Genomic DNA, 20,494 nt, shown 5'->3' on the forward strand with positions numbered 1-20,494 from the left:
CTTCTCCTTCCCCCAGCTTTATATGCTGAGCATGACGTCATGTGGTGTGGGATATCCCTTTGGTCAGTTGGGGTCAGCTGTCCCGGCTGTGTCCCCTCCCAGCTCCTTGTGCACCCCCAGCCCACTCGCTGGTGGGGTGGGGTGAGGGCCAGAAAAGGCCTTGGCTCTGGGCAAGCACTGCTTGGCAGTAACTAAATCATCCCTGTGTTATCAACACTGTTTTCAGCACAAATCCAAAACACAGCCCCATACTAGCTCCTGTGAAGAAAACTAACTCTATCCCAGCCCAAAACCATCTTAACCAGGTCAAGAAAGAAGTATGATGGGACCTGCTCACACAGGACCCTTGCTATGGCTCCCTGCCTCCAAAGCCAAGGAGAAGAAAAGAACCTCTGCTGAGCTTTTTTTTTTTAATATCAAAAATATTTGGGGGGAATTCATTGCCAGTTTGTTGAAGACAAGGTGGAAGACCTGAACTGGCTAGGAGTGGCTTTAAGGAAAACCAAGAAATCTGTTCATTCATCAAAGCTTACAACTCCCCTGGAGTGCCCAGCCCACCCCCCCATATCTCTTTGATTTATAGCATCTTGACTCATGCCTTGAAACATCTGGGATCTTTGTACTCCTCTCCTGAAATAACTGAACAATAAAACCAGCCAATAAAAGGAAACAAACAAACAAACAAAAAAAAAACCCTTTTTAAAAAATAGTGACCTTTTCTCGAGAAAATAACAATTTTGGTAAAAGTTTATTGTTTTTCCCAGACTCCTGGTGACCGAGGAAGAAAAGGTCAGGTTCCCACTACAGCATTTTTCATCTAGGCAGTCTTGAGAGGACAGAAAGCACAGCTCACTGAGGGCAAAGTCCCAGAGGGGACCATGTCAACCTGAGTGCTGGCTGCCATCAGCAGTCCAGCCCCCATGCCCACCACCACCGCCCCTCCTGCCACAACACAAAGCAAACTCACCAAAACACAACCTCACCTGTGTCACCCTGCCAGAAAGCTCCATGAGCAGGAGAGGATCTAACAAAGTGTAAGACCCTTTTTTCCACAGAATAGAAAGGTCTGCTATGAACTGTGTGGCTCTGTGAGGAAAATTGGATGCTGGGAATAAAAATCCCAAATTTTTCCATCTAACTGACAGTTATGATTAGATGCACCCACTTGGAAAATTATGGTACGTGGAAAGGATGTGGTACTATAATCATTTCAAAAATACTGGTGGTCCCAGCAGGGACCCCCCCAGAAGACCCAGCTGACCTGTCTCATCCTCCCAGTTCTGCTCTGTCCCCTTTACCCTTCCCCACATTGGGATCCCCCCCATCCACCTCCCTGCTCTGACAGAGAGCGCTCCCACACCTTGTGCTGGAAACGGCAGCAGCAGGCGGCTTCACAGCTCACCGACCTGAGCCCTGCAGCTAGAAAACAAGGAATAAAAGCAAGGGTGAAGAACACAGCAATTTCGATGGAGCAGGAGAATGTGGCTATCAAATAGCAGCAGAATATGGCTTGAAGTGGTTGAAGCTGGTTTGGTACAAAACTCAGCCACAGCTATTGCCTCTGCAATGTTACCTTTGGCCAATCTGCTTGTAGCTTCCAATAGAATTTATTTGTAGGCCATCCTTTCATTTTTTTAATGCACAGTTATGAAGTGCTGAGGGGTAAATGAGTTGCAGCAAATGGGATTCAAACTGAAAGTTAAAATGCCTCCTCATATCCCATGGAAAATGAGTTCCTGGTGTCTACAGAAGGAATCGTCTGTTCAGCACCTCTGGATTATGCATGAGTTACAGACTGATATGCTTTGGCTGATAGGGGAGCCCTTTCTGCTGTTATACGTCTGCCTTTTGGGATTATTAGAGGAAGGAAAAAGTTTACCAGTGCATTCTACAAAATAACTGGAATTTTTTTATAGAACTTGCTCACACCAGTCAAATTTCAGTATAAAGAATATGTACACAACCCAAAAGGTTGATTTCAAAAGCCTAGAAGTATACAAGACATGAATGGAAAAAATATGTGTAGTTGCTGCATGTTGCCACAGTGTTCAACTTGCTTCCAAATAAACTTTCTGTTTTAAGGAAAATTAGGATAGGGGTTTAATTCAACAGCATCTCCAGCACTAGATTTATTTATTTCATAGCTTCATATTTATCATGTTGATGGGTAAAAACAAACGAGCAATGTCACATCCTTTCACTGAATAAAATGTCATGAAAGCCAAATGACACATTTAGAATTTAAAAATTTTTATTCTAGGAGAGAGAGAAACTGTTAAATGCAAATAAGAAAAAAGTAAAGAAATCAAAACAATGAAACAGGATTTTTTTTTTCCTTTATTACCTCTAGAATTCCTACCTCTTCTATTTAACAGTCAGGGAAACGGAGACCTGTCATCTAGTATCTTCACAAATTAGTCTGACCTGTAAATACAAACTGAGATATAAAGTGATAAGATATTGAGGCATTCCTGTTTTCAATTTAATACTCTTTCATGCATTCATGTGCTAATAAAGGTTAAACTAGATGACGCTTCAAGCTACTCTCTACACTTTATCTGCCAGAGCTATAAAAGCCAAAGAAAATTGGTACATTTATATTGTGAAAAGAGAAAGCCTCCAAACATTTTAATGAAGTAGGGTATCTCTTCTCGTGTATCATCTCAGCAGCAGTTGTTTACAACAAAAATATTTAGTCAGAATTGGATTTTTATGAGAAATCCTCATGTGTTACTAATCTTCTGCTGACATCAGACTGATTCTCCTGGACCTTTCATTTGCACCTGGTGAATCACCTGGCTCATAAAGCAAATTGCCTTGTCCTGGTTTTGATTTCCATGTTGATTTTCAGTGTGGCTCTAGGATCATCAAGTCCAACCATCAACCCAACACCCCCATGCCTCCTAAACCATGCCCCGAAGTGCCACGTCTACACATTTTTTTAACTCCTCCAGGGATGGCAACTCCACCACCTCTCTGGGCAGCCTGTTCCAATGCCTGACCACTCTTTCACTAAAGAAATTATTCCTAATATTCAATATAAACCTCCCCTGACACTTAGACTTCCACTTCCACTCCAGAACACCCTTTTTACCTCAGGCTCCAAGAACAGAACCAGATGCAAAATTAAGTACAAGATAGACCACATAACCACAGCTGAAAGGCAGGTAGAAGTTTCTATCAAACTATCTGCTTAGCTTCCTTGGCTTCCCAGCCTTCCCTTCAGCCTCCCAAAAAGATCAATTAATCCTCCTTCATACTGCAAATGCACCAGCCCCTTTTTAACCCTCTCAGTAGTGTGAAATACACACCAAAAAAACCCTCTGTAGACTCACACAAAGGACTTGTAGGCAAAAAAGCAGCTGACTAAAGTCACCTCTTCAGATCTCCACATCCTTCAAAAGAGCAAGGTCATAAACATAAATGGTTGGTTTGGCTGAGAAGTGACAGATTTGGATTAGAAGCGCTATAAGGACAAGATTTAATTAAAACCTTTATAATACATAGAAAAAAATCTGAGATTGCCCTATAGAGAGAAAGCTAACAAAAAATATGGATAGAGAGGCTGGGTTTAGCAAAAGTGTTTCCAGTATTTAACTAAATAACATTTAGCTGAGATAAACATGAACTAGCAAATCTTGATGTGTCCACTGATCAGGCTAGAGAAAGAGTTATCATTATAGAATAAATGGTATTCTTCTTTGGGCAGAGCTGGTAAACAGCAGTCTAGGGAAGCAGAAAAACCAAGTGTGTTCATTGCAAAGGAATTACAATAAAACCCCATGTGTTACTACAATGTTTCATGATCACACAGGATGAGCCAACACCAATTAAAGGCCAAATTCTGCTTTGAAAATACAAGCTAGCCTCCCATTTAGAGCAGCAATGATAGAAGAGGCAAATTTTGGCCATGGCCTCATCTTTTATTAACAGCCTAGACACCAGAAGCTAGATTTACAAAGGCACGTTTTGAGTAAAATTGCATATGGGCCCATTGACACAAACACAGGGATTTGCAGAAAATCCTCACAGGATGCCTGAGCTGGCTTTTAAAAATTTTAACCACAAACAAATGAATCATGTGAGAAAGACTACACAGAAAGAGGACTACTACCGTCACCACCAGCACTGATAGTTTTAAGAAACCTAAATTAAGCTTGCCAATTCTAGGCACTGGAAGTTCCTTCTCCCTGTCATTTGTATGCACACACACAGCCTGACAAAGCACCCAAAAAATTAAAACATAGATTTAAAAAAAAAGAAACCAAACCTACACAATGCCAACTTTTAGAAAAATCTACCATGGTACAGTATAATTCTTTCGTTATTTTGTCATCTTTTCAATTTAATCTGAAAAAATGCACATCACATTAAGCCATTCTCTCACTAAGTTTTCGATGCATTCAACATACAGTATGAATTACTCTTTTATAGACATTTTAAGATCTATAATCAAGCTAAATCTGAGTTTTTCCAACATAATCATTCTGAACTACTTCTTTCCTTTTTCATACGCATATATTGACTTAAGCTGCTTTTTGCATTTGAATTGGAGCAACTGAAATTGGAATTGAGCAAAACATTTAATTTTCTTAAATCAACAGATTCTTTCCAAATATGCTTCTATTATTTTGGGCGAACAATGTGAGCTATCCCTACTAACTCATACTGGGCCTGGTAATTTCCCTGTACAGCAGGGTAATCAGTGCCTTTTTAATCTAGGAAACAGCTCATCTTTTGAAATATTGAGTTATGTTCTTTGAATGATGTATTTTGGTGGATGACACTGGGTTTTTTTTTTTCTGAAATATCTTCCTTGAACGCTTTTTGACCTAAGTTGGTAAAATGTAGATTATCTAAGTGTCTACAGTTGTCTGCATCATCCTTCTCTTTATTTACTGTAGTCTACAGACCTTGAGATTCTGCATTTGACAGCAGTGCCATCATCCAAGCCACTTACAGAAAAAATAAACACTGTGGCTACAGCAAGATCTTGCACTCATGTGCTTGAGGGTTTTTGCATTTCATAATTATTGTTCTTTGTTTTGAGGTGGCGCCTACAGTTCCCAACAGCAAACTGATCCCTCCTAGGTATCAGGTGTTGTGTAATGAAAACTGAAAAGGAAGCTGAGAATCATAACTTGTTGACTGGTATTTTTTCCCCAGCTGTCATTTATGCTCACACCCATACCTTCTTTTCTGTTTCCAAGTTAAATGTTTTAATTTTGACCAAGCTCATGCTGAAATTCAACACAAAGATATTTAAAATATTTAGTGTCCAATCTAATTCTTACTCAAGTAGATGGGAAGAAAGATTGATTTCATTTCTCTAAGAGCTGGGTTCAGAATAGAAAATGTTCCTGTATTTCTGCTAAGACAAAGGCCAGAGCAATATGTCAAACCTCTACATTCAGTCATGAAAGAAGCATTCCCCATGCGTGTCTTAATAATGCAGGATACTGATGAATCCAAAAGCCCCTTTCCCAAGCAACAGCATCACACCAGTCCTGTCCCAAGCTCCTCCTCACTCCTTCCTGACCTAAGCCAATTGCTCAAAATCTTCTCCATACCTTTTTCTATTTATTTTCCTTATATTTACTGCCCAGTGTATACTGGCCTTGCAATGAAGCTGGCCAAGTCGTTCCCTTTTGTCTTGAGAAGTACAAGGTCGGATTTTTAATTTTTTTTTGTAGATCACTTTCACATGCACAATATTGACAGTCCTAGAGACGACCTGAGAAATCTACTGTAAGGACTGAGCAGCAGTTCTTAAACAAACTTGCTTGGTTTTATTGCTGGTGCTTTCTTTTCCCTTTCTCTCTCCTCTCTCACTCTCTCTGGCACCAGCACCAACCATTTTCTCTCCTGACATCACACTTTAATTTAAGAAGCTCTTGTTCTATAGTTTAAAGAACGGGTTTTATGACCACAGCTATTCAGATATATCTTCTTTGAGTCATTGTGCTGTAGCTATTGAAGCAAGCAGGAGTCTCAAAATGTCTGTGAAAAGTACTTATTAAAATTGTTATATCCAAAAAAGCTTGCTAAGAAATCTTTTCACAGGCTCTGATTCCATGAAGCAGCCATGATCTTCCTTCAAAATGTGCTGATCAGACAGGCAAAAAAAAAACCAGCTTTGAGACAAATAAAAAAAATACAAAAAACACTACTCTGAAGCAGAGTTCACACCCCAACAAAGAAGAAATTCCAAGGACTGCATAAAATTTAACAGGATGTTTGTTGCTGGTATTGCTGTGAAAAGGCACATCTTTGGTGAGATTAAGGATGGTAGTGCAGACCTTTGAGAAACAAACAGGGCAGCACCCGAGTCCTTTATTTTAAGCATAGACTTAAGTATCGCCCTGAACTAGACCCCAAGCCACCAGGGCAGCTCTGCTCAAGAGAACCTTCTCACCACGCTGTAGTAGGGGCTCCTTTCCACAGCACAGGAGAGGAAGCCTTCGAGATAGGACAGCAGGAAAGCTGATTGTGTCCTCTTGCATGAAAAGTGTTCTTTAGCAATGACCCTGTCACATGTTACAAGTTTGCAAATTATGCATCCCTGCATGTCAGTAATAGTATGGAGCCAGCCTCCTGTGAAGTAGGAACAAGAAGCCCACAGCACAAGCGTTCCTCATCCACGGTCCCCCCGCATTGCTAGAGCAGCTTCTTCTGGCTCCCGACCCAAAAGACAAGACCCCAGAAAGGGAACAAAGAGATGGGAGGCAGGACCTCAAAGAAACTCTGCTCCCAGAGCAAACCAAAGCATCTGGGGATGTCAGGGACAAGAGACCGGGCAGGTCTGAGTCCGTCCCCCCCGCTCTGTTATCCCTGCACGCACGCTGAAGGAAATCCAGTGCTCACGTCTGCCTGCAGCACAGTATCCCCTGAGCTCCCTTGCACAGGTCTGCAAAGCCAGGCTGTGCTGACCTGAACCAGTTAAGTACAGTGAAGTATAATTTTAAGTTCTATCTGTAACTCACACTGAGCTATTATTAATTGCTTATTAAAGGGGGAACATTATCCATATTATAAATGTTACATGAGTAAACGAGGAATATGAATGAGTGAGATCTATTCATCTCAATGAGCACATCTCTCCCGGAGAGTGTTACAAAGCCACAGGATGTCCCCAAGTTTCAGATTTGCATTCCCACCTCTGAGTTAGATGAAAGACTTGCAAAAGCATATGTATCTAGATAGCTTCTTAATGACTCTGCCTCTCAGGGGAATTTTGTGCATTGCTTATTCAGGAGAAAGACGGCAATAGGTTGTACCATGCACACTTTCCAATAATAATGGCTATTTAAACTGCTGTTTTCTTCTGAAAAAAAACCTGAACCGGCACTTACTATCAATCCTTAGAATGACGGAAAGCTACAGATCTTCCAAAGATGCAGACAGGGAGCTGTGGGGTAGCAACTGAAGCCATTTCCATAGCCTGAGGCTGCATCTACATTGCAATTAGAAGATATATGTGGAGATAAACGGTTGGTGCTGAGGACCTAATGCCCACATTATTAAAAAACCAGGGAGACAGGGAGGGCAGGGAGGTGGGGGTTTACTTCAGATGAGCTCTAGTCTGGTCTGATGGACGGAATGGCCATTAGCAGTGGGAGTGCTTGTGTCATTTTTGTCCACGAGGAGCTGAGTTCACGAGTTCTGAGATCACCCTGTAATGGAAACCAAATGACGTTAGTGCAGACAACTGGAAGCGCAGTTCCAAAATACATTCCTGATCTGAACAAAACCGCTAACGCAAATGCACCCTTCTCCATCCTGTTCCTCAATACTTTTGAAAACACTGAAATAAGTCATGCACAAATGCACAACTCAAGGAGAAGAAAGGTTGCACAGTCATTTCTCTTTTCCCCAAGCTCCTACACCTTTCATGTTGCTTTGATAATAAAGAGAATGAAAGTCTGAGGCAGAACTAGTCAGCTAAACTACACTCCATTGCCTGGTTCTGAAGAAAGACATTTCAAGCTTTTCTGCCTTACCTATTGAGTGACACTAAGGCTGAAAATTTTCTATAATTTTAAAGTTTTTTTTAATTTTCCCCTGCATTAATGAGACACTTTTAATTTTATTTCTCTGAGAATTCAGCAGTTTTCTCAAGATAACAGTTCCACCTCCAGTTTCTTTAACACCCTATTTCTGCACAGCAGACAAGAATGAGCTGCTTTTTGTTAGGAAGCATCTTTCCAGTAGATGCTGCTGCTGCAGTGCTGAGCACCTCTCACAGCAACACCGAACTCTTTTTCACAGACCTTCAGTGACAAACTTGCACATTGATTTTGCTGCACCAGAATGGATGCTCCCAAAGCATCCTCCCTCCATTAACAGGAGAACCCCTGTTCTGGGGCAGGACCCTGTCATGATTCCTGATTTGGGATCCTGTCAAGTATGCCAGTTTGTTGCAGATGAGTGATTGAGATAGCTTAAAGAATCACCCTCAAAAGTATTAGCAAAAGTGGTTTTAATACCATGTTATAAAAGTGCATCTTAAGAAAGTTTGATGGCAAGGTTCACTCTATTAATTACTGCATGGAAGAAACATACAAAGGAAAATTGAGTTAGAATCAGGTTAGAATGATTCACATGGAGACTGGAGATGAAAAGGGTGAGGAGGACCCTTCTGTCAAGTCAGAGTGGATTCCCTTGCTTTCTAAACTCCTGATGAAGCTTAGGTGCAACTACGTTCAATCTTAGTCTCAGACTTGGACAATGGTTTATGTCTAATGGAATTATCTGTACTAGGTATACGGTAATTAATATTTAATTGTTACATGGATTAGTGAATTAGTAATGTTTCATTAGCATTAATTCAGCGTGCTAACAGTCACTTACCAAAGATCTGCCATTGGCAAAAGGTATCTCTGCCTCGAGGGGCAACCTTGAGAGGTGTCCCAGCTCAAGGGGATATCACCGTCATGAGCCAGCTGCTTAGCAGAGCAGGCTCACTTAGGCTGTCATATTTATGGAATAAAGTGCTTGGCTCACAGTTAAACTACACACGATGGAAAAGGTATGCATGAGAACTCCTTGTAGCCACAACTTTCTCTGTTTCTTGATAAATGAGTCTTGGAAAAGCCACCCACTCTTCACGTGTTAATCGCATGATCGGTGTTCCAAGCTCAGATGCATCGATGCTCACCGTGTCACTCTGTTCCTTTGTGGGTTTTTACAGAACAGATTGGAATTAGAGGTTTTCTTGGCCCGGCCATGGCTCATGCCTTTACCTCCTTTGGAGCCTGCACCAAACTGCACTAGTTTGGTTAAGGAGTCGAGTTTATCTGTCACAGAACCGTAACAAGAGTGGGCAGAATTGCAGCCTCTCTCCTGGGTTGGTTGCCGGGGCAGGTACTTCCAATTCTTCATTTTGCACATTTATTAAACTGGGAATTATTTTTTTAAAAATTACTACTTCTCTTTTGCCAGTTCAGATGCTCACAGCAACACCATTTCTTGCAGCTATAGGGAAGCTAAATGACAGCTTTCAACAAAAGTGATTCTGTTTCAGTGAAATACGTTGGCTTCTTTTCCTGAAACTACTTTTCTACCCTTCCACATGCCCAGACAGGACAGAAACTCCTCCCTGCCAGGAAGCCAAGCAGCGGGCAGACATGTCCAGCCTGTCTGGCCACTGGCTAGGGTTTGAGTGCACAGAGAAGAACAAGCAGAGAGAAAGCTGGTTAAAAACCATGCCCACGCTTTGGGTGCCCTGCAGCTGCCCCTGCTCCCCCCATGGCTGCCCACTTGCAGAGGCAACAAGCAGCTCCCGGTGGCTCTTCCCTTGGGAATTGCAGTTTGCTTCCAAAGATGCTGTGGCCCCAACCTCAGCCCCCCTTTAGTGCAGGGGGCTCTTTCCTCCTGGGCTGGGGAAATGGCTCAATACTTGTTTAACATTAAACCATTCATCTAACAGGTCTCCAGGGAGCTGGGCACCATCACAAAATGTCCTGGCTACATCATCAAAATGTTTACACCTAGCTAGATTAGAAAGTTATGTGGAGAGCAGAGCATCATTTTCGTCTAGAAGTCAAAAGTTTGGTCCCACCATGAAAGAGCAAAGGATTTGCACTGCCCTGTGGCCAAGTCTTTCCACGATGCCAATCCGAACTTTGAGAGGGAGTAAGGAACATCTCCACTGGCTACACACAATCCCACCTTAAGATCTTAGATCCAGCTTTACTATGCTTTAAAAAAAACTCCATTGCACAGGATTGGTCTGTTTCTGCTCCTTCATGATATGCATGATAGCAACACAGCAGAAATATAGTACATGCCCTTAATTTAGTCTCTATAAAGCTCTGATGTTACTGCTTAATGTAATCAATTACTGAGTAATCTAAACTGCGCCCACAAAATGAGCATAAATAGGCATCAAAGCTAGGACAATGCAAGCGGTGTTGTTAATTCCCAACCATCTATTGTAATCCTGTATTCATTGGAGAGATTTCTCTCCTGGTAAAATTTAAAAGCTTTTTACACAAATGACTGCTTTCCTTTGATGAGGAACAACAGGGAATGTCTTTTTAGCAGTAAAATTATACAAAACATACTATGCATATATGTACACAAGCAGAACAGAACAAACCATATTTATATAGATTCTGGATTCACTTTCTTTAGTGAATAAATATTGTGGGGTTTAGGTAAAGCCCATATACAAAAGTACATGACACAGTTTCCTGGTTTCAGCTGGGATAGAGTTAATTTTCTTCCTAGTAGCTGGTCTAGTGCTGTGGTTTGGATTTGGGATAAGAATAACATTGATAACACACTGATGCTTTAGTTGTTGCTAAGTAGTGCTTACACTAAGTCAAGGACTTTTTCAGCTTCCCTTTGCTCTGCTGGGTGCACAAGGAGTTGGGAGGGGAGGGGGCACAGCCGGAACAGCTGACCCCAACTGACTAAAGGGATATTCCGTGCCATATGACATCATGCTCAGTAAATTAACTGTGGGGAGTTGGCAGGGGGGCAGCCATCACTGCTCGGGGTGAGCAATTGCATTGTGCATCACTTGTTTTGTATATTCCTTTATCATCATCATCGTCATTATTATTATTATTTTCTATTCCTCTGATGTCCTATTAAACTGTCTTTATCTCAACCCACAGGTTTTCCTTTTTTTTTCCCATTCTCTCCCCCATCCCACAGGGTGGGGGGAGGGTGAGCGAGCAGCTGTGTGGTGCTTAGTTGCTAACTGAGGTTAAACCACGACATATATCCACATTATACACATTCCTTCAGTACAGAAAACCCCCTTAAGAATTATTCAGAACTGCACTTTGAATTAATTACAAAATAAGCCACATCCACTCTTGCAGATGAAAAACAGCAAAGGGGAAATGAATTGCATTATTCCAGGGCAAGGTACGGCAAGCAGTCTGGGAGCCCTCCATTTGCTCTGGGGAAAGGAGGGAACCTCCTGTGATGTTGGGAAGACTACACGACCACACTCGGGCTCCCTTGCTCCCTATTCCTTCACTCTCTCCAGTCTTCTCCTTCCCGTGCTGCCGCAGAGCTTTCCAAATGAAGAAGCTGTTTCCATGACACCAAACCCTTAATTTGAAGCATACATATAAACAGCCTAGGATTGTGATCACAATGCACCATTTCTTTTTTTTTTTTTTTTTTTTTTGTTCTGCTTTGGACAGAGACAGGCAATCCTTTTGAAACCCAACATAAAAATTACTGGTTATAATCTGCAAGCAGTTTCACCTTTACTGTTATACAAATAATCTTGATTTTGTTCTCTATTAAATTTCTTGTCATGTTTAATAAACCTAAGAAGCAGACTAGTTCATTTATCAGACTGCATTGTGTTTGTGCTTTGTACTTGTAGCCAGATCCATCTCCCTGGTGCTTTTTTCCTTTTGGTGGGGTCTTAGCTCATCACATTCTTTCTCCTTGCTGTTTACTTTTCCTTGAAAGCTCTTTTGTGGTCGCTCTTTTCTTTTCTCCAGAAAGCTGTTTTATAGTCTTCTGTCATGGCAAACATACAGTAAGGAACTACAAATGTAAATATTATCTTCTTTTATTTATCTAAATGTTTATCTATTTATCTAAAAGATAAATAACATAATATTATTCTTGCGTATAAAAGCTGTAGGGAAATACCTGCCACATTAAGAAAGACGTAATCTTGAACCGAGTAATGAACAGCACTATCGTCAATGGAACATGCTCAAAAAGGCCACTTTACTTTTCAATTCCATAATTGTGTCTACTTAATCACACATATTTGCTTTGTTTCTCAAAGAAAGAATTCAGTCAAAATATCCTCCGGTTGAAATACTGTAATTGTTTGACTCTCCACAGAATGGAAGTAGCAAGTAAAGATGGCAGGAGGATGAAGGTTGTGTGCATCCAGAGCATCCCCTCTCTCACCCAACTACTGCTATAAGTGAACCGCAGTGGCAGAAGCACCATGCAATAGCAGTTAAGTATTATTCATACCTTCAGCTTCATTAACAAGCCCAAGACACCTACAGCACATACACCCACACACATGCTAAGTCAACAGCAAGGGAAAGTATGCATTTGCTGAACACATCATTTCCCATTGCTCAGAGCCTGCGAGGTAGCCGCCCATGGGGTGCAGTGCCCTCAGCTCGCTTCTCAAATACAGCAGCTCGAGTCCCACTGCTGTGGGGTAGGAATTATGCTGTAGTCGCAATTCGCATGGCATTCCTAAGTATGCAGTGGGGACGCAGGGAAAATGACAAGGTGGCACATTTCCATCTGGCATGCTCACTATGGAGTAGCAGCACCTTTGGGCCAGATGTTTCACTCTCCTGGAAGACATGAAGCAACAAAGAGCAAAAACATTGGGAGCAGCATTTTAATATGGAGGCCTGGAGACTGCTCCCAAAATCAGCACGTGAAAGACAGGGCTAAATACATCAAGTGACTCAGTGTAAGAGCAAAATCGGCACTGTCCCTTTTCCTGTCCCCAGATTATCATAGAATGATAGAATCATTTAGGTGGAAAAAGAACTTCAAGATCATCGAGTCCAACAGTAAACCTAACATCCCAAAATTCCTATGTGCAAAAGAAAGGAGCAAACTGCATGGCTTTATGGGACGAGACAACCACTGCCATATTTGCGAGCAGAGTGTTGTATTAGGGTACAGGATGCAGGAGGAATGTAGAATTGGAGCAATAAATTATTTTATTGATACTTTTTCCCTGCCCATGGGGGCTTCTTTACAATACAAACCTTTCCCCCAAAATCAGCCTGTTCCAAAGGCCAAGGAAGGCAGCAAGACTCCCTGCACTGATGACACCAGGCATCCCACCAGTGGGGCATTCCTGCATGATACGGGCAGGTTACTGTACCACCACCAAGGGCACATGCACAGAGCCTCACAGGAAGCTACAAGATGAGTAAAGCCTGAAATCCCCTAAACAGCAGAAAACACTCTGTATGTAGAAATACAAAACACGAGCAACCAGCAAAGCCTAGGGGGTGGCACCCAAAGCTGAAGGGGACAAGTCTGCTGGGTGACCACCAGAGTACTTTCATGCCTGTGCTACTCCCTTCTTCCATGTGGCTACTTCAGCCAGGCACGATCTCCCCTCCAACCTAGTCACCAACAAGTGACAACAGTGGACAGTGTTCTCCAGTCCCAGCACTGCCACGGTGAGCCTGGCACTTGCCACCAAGGGGCATCTCTAATTTGCTAACTGCTTTCCTAACACAGCACCTGCTTCCCTCTCAAAGTGAGGTCCCTTCAACCCCAGGAAAAAAAGGCTCACCAGGATAGAGATGGTCTTGGAATGGCAGCAGTGGACTGTCAGCCCCATCTCACCATCCCCTCACACAAGGGGCTGTATGGTCCCCAGAGGCTGTTGTGGAAGATGGTTGGTTATGTACAATCTGGTGAGTCTTCATCAGCAGTCATCCTCTCCAGGAAGTTCATGCCAAGCTAAAGGCTGGTGGAGCCACTGAGCCAGTAAACATCAGTTTCTAAACCTGGCCAGCTTTGGGACACAATCACAAGTCTTTCTGGGCATTGCTACTCTATATATATTGACAACTGCTAAATTATTTAGCCACCGCTTTGTGGGAAGGCTAAAAGGAGACGAAGTAGGTTGCAGTATTTAGGTGCTCGTGTGAGGCCACAGAAGAGCCAGGCTCAAGCCTGCTCCACTACAGGTTTCCTCTGCAAATCTCAAGCAAGTTTTTCCATCATCTGTCAGAGACGGACAACAGCAGGGCCACCCATCAGGGATGGGATGAACACATATGTGGGAGCACACATGAGCCTGAAGCAGCAGCTACTAAGTGACATTAAAACCTTAAGAGAAGCAGAGTATTTGGGGTTTGCAGCATCCCCTGCCTTACAAAAGAGCTACCTTACTATCGGGAAAACCTCAAGCAACAAGAATATCAAGCCTGGAGATGAAAGTGCAACCCATGCCCTGCTGGGGAGTCTGGGCCCTGGGGCACGTGCTTCAGGCTTCTTCAGCACTTGTGAAGAACAGGGCAGTTGCCAAGGATAGTTTGGTATGGGACAAGGAAAGGAGGCAATGATGCACTTGAAACTCAGCCGTAGGAAAGGCACAGGGTGACTAAGGAAGGACAGAGTTACTTGCTGGATCGCACAGACAGGACAACACCAGAGATAAATGATTTGAACTGCAGAAAAGGCCTTTTCAATTGTGGGGTAGGGGTTATACCATTAGGATGCTGCCGTTCCGTGTGTTATTCTGAGGGCTATTCGCGCATCTCTATCTTTTAGTTGAATGATATTTTTTCCCTTTAATAAACTTGCTTATTAAGCCTCACTATCACACCAAAGGAGTAATTTGGATTTAATTTCTCTCTCTCTGTGTGCTTTCTGTAGGCATTGCTCCTTTTACTTTTTCCCCCCTATCTGCCAGTCTTTTTAATTCTTTGTCTTTTGTGTGAGTCTTGTAGGGCAAGGATCATACCTGCTTCTATTTTTGGAAACCACCCACAGGGAATAAATTATGGTAATTAAGTCCAGCAGAATTAGATTGCAGTGACTGCCAGACATGGAATAGTCACTGTCAGATATCCTCAGAACATAATAATCTGTTTTTTGCCCTCAAGAAAGAAACAAGGAAGATGCACCAAGTCAGTATTATGAAAGTACCTCTGTCTCTAATCTCTGGAAAAGTACATGGTGAATGCTGCCTACAACCAGAGCATCACGGAGAGAGCGCCAGGCATTTGAGCTTTACCACAGAAAGGATATAATAACATTAGTGACTGCTGAATTTAAAATTGAATTCTACTAAAGTTCCCATTTGAAGCTACACTTATTTCTTTGCTCAAGGCTTCAGGCGTGGGGGGTAAAAGAATGGAAAAAAGCTTTGAATGCAATTTTCATTTTACACATTTCTGATATCTGAAATGTTTCAAAAAGATTAATGCTCTTCATTTGGCCTCAGACCAAGGGGTGGCTTATCTAATATTATGTTTATGAAAAATTTGAAAAGATGAAAACACTATTTCCCATATATTCCAACTAAAATCTGCCCATTTATGTAACAGAAGAAAAAGTTGAGTGTCCTAACATCAAAATAAGTGTGTGGTGTAGGCCTCCCAGAGGAAGAAAACTAGATTCCCATGTGAAGGTGCTCAGTTCAGTAATTTTAAGGTGAAGGATGCTGAAGCTGAAGTAGGCGTACATTTGACTCAGACACTTCAGGCTGCATTGGTGTGATGCTCTAGAGGTATGGCAGTTCAAGAAGACTTTAAGTTAAGGTGCAGACTGAATTGCCCTAGCTTGCTCTTGACTGCTTTAAGCGCTTTTCCTCTACTGGTGCCTCTAAATGTTCAAAGATGGCCTGTGAGGAGGTAAAAAAAGGGTGATTGTGCCCTTTTCTTGCTGCTTCTTGGTGTGTTAAAGACAGCTTCAAGAGTTGGGAGTTTGGCTTGTTTGTTTTCTGCTGGGTTTTTGTATCAAGAATCCAGGTTTTGTTTCTTGTATGAGTGGCAGTCATTTGTAACCAGGGATGTAGGAGTCCCCTCAACTCCCCAGGAGCCTGGCTTTCAGAGCACACTGTCACCCAGCACCCCGAGCAGGTCTGGGCATCTGCATATATGAAAATTAGATTATTCTGATTATGTTTTGCCTTTTTGTCTAACTGATGCAACCACAATAAGGTAGATTAACATATGCATACTTATCTTGCTGTAAAAAAGTATCAGTGTAAATTGCAGAGCTTCACAGACTTTTACAATAGTGGGTCTGTTTCTGTGGCCTCTTGTCCCAGGTGGATGCTTCTGAGTTAAGGAACTGGTATCCCTCGAAGGGCTTTTCTTTCCACTAACAAGCCACTCTGCCACTGTAAGAGGAAACTGGAATACTGCAAATACTTTTCTCCGTGCTGAGAATCACAACACACAGGTGACATGATTGATTAAGCATCAGGAGAACAGAAGGGAATAGACATTTTGGGCACATACCAGATCTTCCTTTAGGCTGTTGCACTGTGAGCCTGTCTAGGGTGGCTTTTCTTCCTTCCCAGCAGCAGATGATCCCAGAGCAGCAGAGCTCCTCTGCGATGCAGTGCTCTGAATGAACCCAGGGTGGAGCGGTAACCACCTGGAGTCCTCCCAGCTGAAAGAACCTGCCAATATCTGCCTAAAACCTGAACACTTTTAAATAAACATCAGAATGGATAGGGAGATGCGTCCCTTATTATTCAGGATTTACATTCTCTTGCATTCATGCTGCAAATATTTTATTGTGCTCAACCTCTTTGAGAAGGACTCAGATTTCCATAATGGCTGAAATAAAAAGAGAGGATTTGGGGCAACACCTAACTCTGTTGAAATCAGAGGCCTGAGGCCCACAGTCTCCAAAAGGTGAGAATCTTCCCCTGTGAATCTGTGACTGATTGCAGATATTGATGTCTCTTCAACCACACATAATAACCTTCAGTAAGGAAGCATTTCAGGACATTAACCGCAGTACTTAGTCTCCTGTATCACCTCCTTTAAAGGACATACACTGAGAAGGAAGCAATAAAGAGGTTCAGACAAATTGGCCCTTTTCCCTGTACCTTTTCGTCCTTCCTCAGGCTGCCCCTATGGAAGAGAGAAATTTTGCATTGACGGCTGACAACCCTCTGATGGTTGAGCCTTTGGTCATCTACTCCTTACCCTCTCTTAAGGAGAAGCTAGTTTTTTGGCACCTGTGTAAGATGTTGTAGATGTTTGTTTCAAGATTTCTTGGATGAAATAATAGCCCCTGATGTTTTCTTTCCTTATTCCAACATGCTTTCAGAATAGCTTTGTGTACACCTGGTGAAGCGACATGTACAGCCAAGCAGTTTGGATAGCTTTGGCCAGCAGCCCTCTCTTCATCACTACTTAGCATGAGGAAGTCTCCATGATATCTACAAGATATCTATCACAAAGATTTTTACCTTATTTGTTACTGTCAGGATTGGTGAGTAGTTTGGAGGAAAGCAGCCAAGGCTGCATAACCCGATAAAAACTCCCCCATTTAACAACAACTCTTTACCAATCACAGATTCCTGTACCACTCAGTTCATACCATCTTAATCTATCTTCTGGTTCCATACCACCCCAGCTAAAAAAGCCCATATAGGATATGAACAACGTATATAGGCAATCAACACATCTTACTGTAACGCCACAGTTTGCACGTGTTTGGAGATAAGAAGCTGCAAGAAACACAACATACAATTGATAAGAAAGCAGCACTGTTCCCGCACTTGCACACAAACACACTCCCTTCAGAAGCAGGAATCCCTGAGATGCCATGAGATGTGTGAGGAACCCACAGCTCAGGCTCTGTAAGAAAACAGTGGGGAAAATCTGTTTCTCCAAGAAGCTGATACAGTGTCACTCCCATACGGAGCTATTGAGTGGCAGTTACCTATCTGGTGAGCAGCACCAACTGCATTTTTACACTATGAAACCATATGTCTTTTTAACTAAAAAAACAGGTTGCCTGCTTGAGGCTATTTATATCCATGTTTCCTATGCAAATTTTAATAGCCAAACAGCAAACCACTATAGATAAAGAGATTTATAATAGAAATGCTGACAGACCTCTCACTATAACATCCTAAACTGTGGCATATAGCAACCTGCGTAGATGTTTTTACACCTGCAGAATTTCAGTCCTAGCCCAGCTCTTGGGACTGCTGTATTCTACTTTTCAAACAAACGTAACAATTATCTGGATACTGAAGGAAAAACCTGGACAAGTTATATGAATGTTTTAATTAAAGTACGTCTTGACAAAAGATCAAGAAGAGAATAGTGAGGTAACATCCATTAAAAAAACATGGAGACAGCTCTGATATATTTTCCAGTCATAGAAAAGGTAATTGGATGAAGTGAAGGGGAAACAAATTCAATGTGGTAAATGTAATAGATATTTATTGCTACAAAGGATTAGCTGAAATTACCTTCAAGCACGAGCTTGATGTTAGATATGATAATTTGATAAGTAGAAACTGCCTTTCCCTTTCATATTATATCAACTTCTTTTATTATTATGTACCATAAAGGGAAAAAAAAACCCCACATTATGGATTTGCTGGCCTGTGAGATAACCTTGAAATTGTGCCACTGAATTTCTACATCTTTTTTTAGATCTCCAGGATGGGACCAAAATAGTGTTGAAAGTACGTGGAAGATTGAAGTGAGGAAGAATGTGGGTAAATACAGACTGTGACCTTTTCTTTGCACAAAGAAAGCCCCTGTGACCTCCGCTCATTGGGAGTCAAGGCACAAATGAGAATGCCTAAAGGGAGGAGAAAAAAATCATACCCAGAAAGACAGCAAAACTTTGTCAGCCATGAGCATTCTTTATCAAATGAGAACGTGTTACTTTATCTCTATCTACATATTATGTGTATATAAATACGGATGACATTCATTTCACATCCATGCTAGTTCCTCGCCACAGGTTGTAATGAAGTACATTGCATTTGCCGTTGTAAATAATGACTCATGTGCTATCTATAGTAAACTGGGCTGAGAGGGGTGGCACAATAACTTCAAATACGGAACAAATGTGTGGTTTTTATAATTTCTGTCTTCTTGTAACTATCCTCTTCTGCTCTCTTTCAGGCAAAAAAAATCGCAAGTAGCAGTTTTTCCTGAACAAGGAGTGTTATAAACAAGTGTTATAAACAAGGAGTGTTATAACAAGTCAAGAACCTATATTTTATCTGCAAAACAGGCCTGCTGACTTCTATAGCGTTACATAGTAATTGGATTATTTCTAGACTGCAAGTTGTGCAGAGGTGGGACCTGCGTCTGTCAGACTGTTCCCAGCCCAGAGGGCTTGCTACTACAATCTTAATAATAAATTGTATACATAGCCCAAAGGGTGGGACCTTTTGCTTAAGCTGAAAAAACCCCACTGAACAAGTGTATGACACCATCAGACACTCTCACTCCAATTTGTTCTAACTCAGTATTGACTTTTTCTCCATTATCCATCACATCCATGAGATTTTAATATAATTATTTCAGAACATTGCTAAGCTCTTGTCTGCTCTTGGAAATATACCAAAATAGCTACAATTATTCTGAGATGGTTTATTTCAATATAAATCCCAAAGCGGGCACTCTTATTCCAAAATAAGAGTTCCTATTTCCAATTTAATTTAATCTAGTTCTAAAATATTCTCCTGAGAGCTTATTCTGGAAGAGTTATTTTGGTACATTTCCAAACGTAGGCAATCCCAAAGTCAAGGATTGGAGACTGCAGTTTGTTGAAGAGAAAACTCTGATTCCACTTCAAAACAAGTTCAAACCAAATTAGCTTAAGAAATCCATCAGTTTCAGAAATGCAAGCCCTTATACAAAAAGCAGAGAGATCCTATTTTAATAATAGCAGCTGCTTAACTGTGCACATGTTGATATCAATTAATGTTTCACATCACAAGTCCTCATCAAAGGAGCCACTCACAAACCTCCACGACCCCCTTTTTTTCACCCAAACATCTACTGTCAAAGCAAAACCAGAAGAGCAAAAAATGAGAGTTGTAAACTAAACCAAGAAAATAATCTAGCTTGGGCAGCCTTCTGACCCTGAAAAAGAGAAATGCCAAAATCTTCACCAGCTCAGCCAAAAACTTCACATCAGCTGTTAATTTTACACAAAAAGGATTCAAATGCTGAACTGCTAAGCAGGATACATAATCTACAACAGACAAACTTTAAGAGAAGTAGACTGAAGCTAGTACGCCTATGTGGAAAAAAAAAAGATATTTGTTGCTTTTGAAAACCAACTATACCTTTTACTACGGCAAAGCCTAAACTTTCTAATTTCTAGAATACAAAAAGGAACTTGGAGAAGATCTCGGTTGTTTATATTAGCAGAAAACTTTTGTGCTAACTTAACTTCTCATACAACCATCTAAAGTCTGTGGAAAGTCATAAGGTATTAAGCTAAATATTTGGTACTGTTGCTCTAGGATTGCCACTATATTGCATACTTACAGGCATTTAAACAAGCA

This window comes from Phalacrocorax aristotelis, chromosome 1 (assembly GCF_949628215.1).
Source record: "Phalacrocorax aristotelis chromosome 1, bGulAri2.1, whole genome shotgun sequence".
NCBI lineage: Eukaryota > Metazoa > Chordata > Aves > Suliformes > Phalacrocoracidae > Phalacrocorax > Phalacrocorax aristotelis.